The sequence below is a fragment of the Ruditapes philippinarum genome, unplaced genomic scaffold (genome assembly GCF_026571515.1).
Source record: "Ruditapes philippinarum isolate M1 unplaced genomic scaffold, ASM2657151v2 ctg3000_1_1_1_1, whole genome shotgun sequence".
Taxonomy (NCBI): domain Eukaryota; kingdom Metazoa; phylum Mollusca; class Bivalvia; order Venerida; family Veneridae; genus Ruditapes; species Ruditapes philippinarum.
Genome location: NW_026854231.1, coordinates 55253 through 61252, shown reverse-complemented (window position 1 = coordinate 61252; position 6000 = coordinate 55253).

The window sequence follows — 6000 nt, the reverse complement described above, 5'->3', positions numbered from 1 at the left end:
TTTTGCATTATTGAGTTATGGCCCTTTGAAAATTTAAAATTAGCTATTTTAGAGTTTTATTTCAGAGTAGAGCTTTTGTGATGGCATGTGGCAATTTGTTTTGTTGTTAAGTTTTTTAACAACATATCAGAAAACACATGAATTGCAGTAATCTGTAGGTGAGCCCCCATCCCCCACAGTAGTTACTCTCTGGTGCACAAGAAGCTAATGGAGTGTTTCAAATAAGCCTAAAAATGAGGTAAAAAATAACCACTCTTTGGCACTTGCTTCATTGACTTGTATAGGAGTATTATATGGAAACCAACCTGCCAATCAGTATTTTGAAATAATTTTGCAAAAATATTCACCATTTTAATCCGATGCGTCATTCACCAAACAAGACACTATCTACAAGGTCAAGGTCATATTTGGAGATCATAGGTCAATTGACTTATGGAGGGTATATTTCATGTCCAGTCCATATATTTTTACATCAAAGAATTTGAAAAAAAAACAACTTTGGCTCAAATGTTCACCATAAAAACATATGCCATGCGCATCACTCGGACCCTTACATCTACCTAATGTCAAGGTTACACTTTAAGATCAAAGGTCAACATTGTCTTATAGAGGGTATATTTTTTACTTTTTTATGCATCCGGTAATTTTGAAATAGCTTGCTTAGAACAAATGTTCACCATAATGAGATGATGTGTCATGCGCAAAATCCAGACCCCTTCATCCGTGTCAAGGTCACATTTGGGTATCAAAGGGCAACATTGTCTGTTATAGGGACTGGTTTGTCTCCTATCCTGTCATCAGGGCCAAGGTCACCCTAGAGATCAATGTAAACATGGTCGGTATTTCCCTTGTTCAGAGAATAACTCGGAAAGTAATTACAGAGATTTAATATGTAGACTTGTAGATGACAGTAAGTGGCAGCTTTAAGATCCATATTATAAGCAAAAAAACTGATATGACTGGTTTTTGTTACCTTATATTTCATATATTTGTGAAGATTTAAAAAATAACCATAAAGGTCAAGGTCATTTACTAAGCCAATGTAAAGACAAACCATTCAGAAATTATAAACAAATATGACAAATGGTAAAAGTTTATAGACAGTTCCGACGTCATGACTCGAACATTTTTCTTCCATAATACAGTCGAGCAAATAGGGAAGATCACTTGTGCTATTTTTAAAGTGGAGATTTTTACCACTGTCCAACTGGATTTTCTGTTCTATTTCCCGCCCTACTGTTACTTGTGTAATAAGAAATATTATGCTCTTATTCGATGCTCTCAAACGAGCAAAAATGATTTATTATTATTTTCCAACATGCACCTGCATTCAAGCACCTTTAAAGAAAAACATAACATAAAACAAGGTTAGGGGGCATGCCGTTAAGCCGTCCTGTTTATTTGTCAAAAGATTACAGGAAACAAAATAAACAACTCCATTGATCAATACAAAACTACAAGTGTACTTCTAAAATTATCGTGCTCTGCTCTCGGACCCAACCAAACAAACCTTATGAAATTCGATTTCAAAGAAATACTATCTTTAAGCAATCGCAGGTAGAATTAACAAATATAATATAATTGGAAAAAGCCAAAATCAGAAATGCTGCGAGCGGGCTACCGAACCCTACTCTGTATAGGAAGCTCCAAAGCTCTAGATCAGCGGCTGCTTCAATTGCCTATATCATATCCCCAATTTTGAGTCTAATGAAAAAAAATAATTATATGAAATGCATTAAGTTCAGATTGAATCAAAACGTGACATTGTTATCTTCACTCCCTTCATTTATTATTATTTTTAATTTCTTTTTTTACATCCATGTTTAAACGAAGACGAAGAATCTGAAATAGACAAAACAAGATATCAAAAATCTGTTTAATTAAGGTTATGTTAAATCCATAAATTTATTCATGATAATTCGTAATACATATATATGAAAATTATATTTAAAGAAATTTCACAAATGGACGGCGTGAACGTAATGCCTCGAATGCCTATATTTTATCAACTTACACGTAAAATCGTGCATAATTACCGCCAAAACTATTACCAGAATTGCCGTATATGGAACGACACGATGTGTGCACCGTTTTATAACGTTGACCTTTTGAATTTTGTGCGACATTATAGGATTGAACATTCTGGTTCATCAAAAGTTTAGAACGTCTGCATAAGGACAGGCCGTCTGCAGTCTGAGAACTAAATGGCTTAAAAACGCTGATGCCATTTCCAGACAATGTGACCAGTTCACATAAACTGATAAGTCTGACGCGTCATGCTATTATTGAGTTCAATTAGTACAGCCGTCAGATGTTTGGCAAACCTTAGTCGAGTACAAAAATAAATGTGAATCTAATAAGTCGAACAATGAGATATTCTCATAAAATTTAGAAAAAGCAAACTCTTTTTGCTTTTTGCTTTAATGATCTTACGACCGATTCGTAAAAAATGTCTGTTTTTTAACACATGAATATTAAACACACTTATAGTTTACAGAATAAAATGCCCCGAAAACAAAATATTAAATGCCGCTTTTTTAAGTACGGATTTAACAATTTAACAATGATTTCCCGCATCATCTGTTCACGCTTAATGAAATATACAAACATATTTCTTTCACACAGGTATTTTTGAAGTATTCTTTTTCCATACTGTTATAAGTACAGGCAGCATATTCGTCCGTTCAAATGCATTTTTAAGCTTGTATGAACGCTGGATTTTGTTCTTTGGTTTCGTCCTCGTGCACAATCCTTTTTTGAAGCACTTCTCAAGAAGTATTAAATATATCAACACGAAACTTAGAATATTTTAAGGTAATGCAAAGTTTAAATTTGATCCTTTGAACCAGTTTTCATTCTGTAGACCTGTAGTCATATATCTATTTGTGTAAATCTCTAGCAAACATCGTCGGTGGTTCTACTCAGGTGCCCTTTCGTGCCTGAAATAATGCACGAAAGGGCACATTAGGTCTTCCTCCATCAGTAAAGCTGGAACGTCGCCATATGACATACAGTATGCTATGCCAGTGTGACTTAAAAACCCAATCAAACAAACAAACAAAATAAGCAATCGTCTTTAAAGCAGATTCATGCTACTTTACATGAAAAAATGATGATGAAGTGCAAAAAGAAAGTATTTTGCACATTGCGAACAGTATTTACAATCCACATAAATTACCAAAAAGAGGTCAAAATATGCAAACGAAACCCCAAACAGTTTATCATAATTATGTCCCCTTTTCAACTTCGCTTTATCAAGTACTGCGCTACTTTACGGGCAGCTCTTGTTAACTTTAACTTCTTTATTTCGTGATGGATTTACCTCGAACTTCAAATTTGTGTTCTTTGTCATTACCCTATACTCATGTGTGGTAAGGCTCATAACTCTGGCATCAATATTTCCTGAATTATCTTCACCCTTAAACTTATAATGTTTTTCAAAGATATTTAATTTTTACTTAACTTTTTTTATTTCTTGAGGTATTAACTTTAAGTATATGTTGACTAGCATAAAAAATCAGGATTATCTCTCCCTTGAAATTTGATAATTATTCTGTTACCTTTTTCTTCTTTGCTACTAAAGACTTAATATAATTATTCTCGTGTATGGCATTCAAGATTAATAACTCTAGCATCTTTATTTCAAGAGTTATCTTCTCTTTGAACTTGGCATTTCCCAGCGTATTCTCCAGATCGGCACCCTTTGACCTTTCTCCACTTTCCTAGACTGAAAAAAAACACAACAACACAACTTTCCAGTGTTTGCTTAAACAGTCTAAGGACGGCCATTCTTTAGTTGTTGAAAGGTAAACCTAAGTTGGCCTTTAAATAGTGAAGCATTTAAAAAACTGGATTTAACGTCTGAAATTTACTATTTTTGTAGGAGATTATTAGAAGGGTTGAAATGAGTTTTTAAAAATCTTTTCTGTGTCTAGTATTTAATTACTTAGTATTCAGGCATGCCGTCTGCCGTCACAGCTCGGTCTTGATAGTTTTATGTTTATATAACATATTGATACATGTATATGTAGAAGTATTGTCTTAACAAATTTATACACGTAATCTACTGTGTGGTAACACATCTTCTTCATGTGGTCGCCATATAAGTTAAGTTTAATAAGCTTGCAATATATGATACGGTGACACTAGTGACATGAAGTAAAAGGCGCTTGTACTCGTAAGACGTAGAGGTGGGGACATTTCAACTCCACGAATTCAATTTCACGAATTCATCTTCATGAATTCAAAATTTTAACCTAATGATTTCAACTTTACGAATTCACAATTTCAACTCCACTTGTTGAAATCAATTCGTGAAGTTGAAATGTCCCCACCGGTCTTTCGTACTTGCAGTAAATAGTACAGTTATTCCATATATGCGCCTGAACTTGTTTTTGATATTATGTAATAGTTAAAATCTATGAAACGACTTAGTTACGAGCATATAACCCTGGCTGGGGCGACATCAAATGGTGTTTCTTCCAAAAAATGTCGAGGCCGTTAGATGTCGCACCCGCCAGTGCTATACCCCCGTTACTAACGAGTTTCATAATATACTATAACTGTTTTATCGCATTTTCATTGTTTATTCTTGTAATGGAAATAAAAAAACAAACAAACAGAAAAAATAAATGTGCACTTTTTTTCCTTATGCCCTTTCACTTTTTCACATTCTCACTCCCAGATAATATGAATTAATACCAGCTAATGATGTCGTGATGTCGTGAGCTACCTTGCAGCTATAAACAATGTCCAATGATAGAGATGGATTGTAAACTATAGTTTATGGAGGTTTCTTTTCAAATGCTCGTGTATATAATGGGTTAGTAAGAACAAATAAAAAGTTCCAAACCATGCGATAAATTATTCTAATAGAGACAGTATGATGATGATGTTTGATTTGTCTATGAGAGTAAACATTATCATGGTTATGTCATCCAAATGACGCGAGTCACACTTTCGTACAGTCATGTAATGTGTTCGATTCATGACTAAGCAAACTGCGTACACCGTATGCCTGTGCTGTATTTCACACCTCATCCCTACCTTAAATTCAAATGACATTATAGCTGTAAATGTGCCAGTTAAACTTTATGAAATATGAGAAACCGAAGAAAAAAAATATCATATTAATATAAAGGTTAGTGTTTATTAGACTACTAAGCATTTATTACAAAATTAAACTGGCCAAGAACAGTGTATAAGTAAGCATTTACTTCATTAAATTGGTCAATACACTTCAAGGAACCAACCAGTGCTGGAGTCATACGAAGAAACATAGTAGTGACCCGATTTGGAGTCGAACCCATGATCCCTGGTTTGAGAGACAGTCAACCACTCGGCCACCGCTTCCCTGGTGTTTAAAGCATTTGTAATAATGTGTTATCAAACTGCCGATTTACTAGATGATTCATTGATATACTGAAAAACTATTGGTCAAAAATAATTTCTAACACTAAATATACTTTTGAGACTCTATATAATAATAAAAAGCAGTGACCGTTTGTAGCAAATATGTTGAAAACTGGGCACTTTTTGATATTTTAATGAAGTTTTCAAAAATCAAATAGGCCGAACACAATGGAACATACAAAACTTGAAAAGGGTAAACATTTGAATAGGTTTTATTTTTTTTTGACAGTGCAACAGCTCCGATCTGATTAAGAACAGTTCCTATTAAACGCTACGCATTACATGCAAGCAATAAATTACAAATGTAATTAAATAAATCTAACCTTACATCAGATTGCAACATCTCTTACGTCTAATGCAAAACAATGCCCCTTTAGATTTAGACAGCATGATCTACAAAAGATTAAATTGTAGTCTTGTTCTCGATTAACCACCCTCATTACATGAAATCAGGCAGTTGCAAAGTCCATTATATTATTTTGTAGGCCTGTATGTATAAAAGAAAAAATCTTTCCAATTGACGACAAAGTAAATAAAAATGTTCTGAAACATGAGTCCATATCCCCGAGTTTCAAATGACCTTGATTA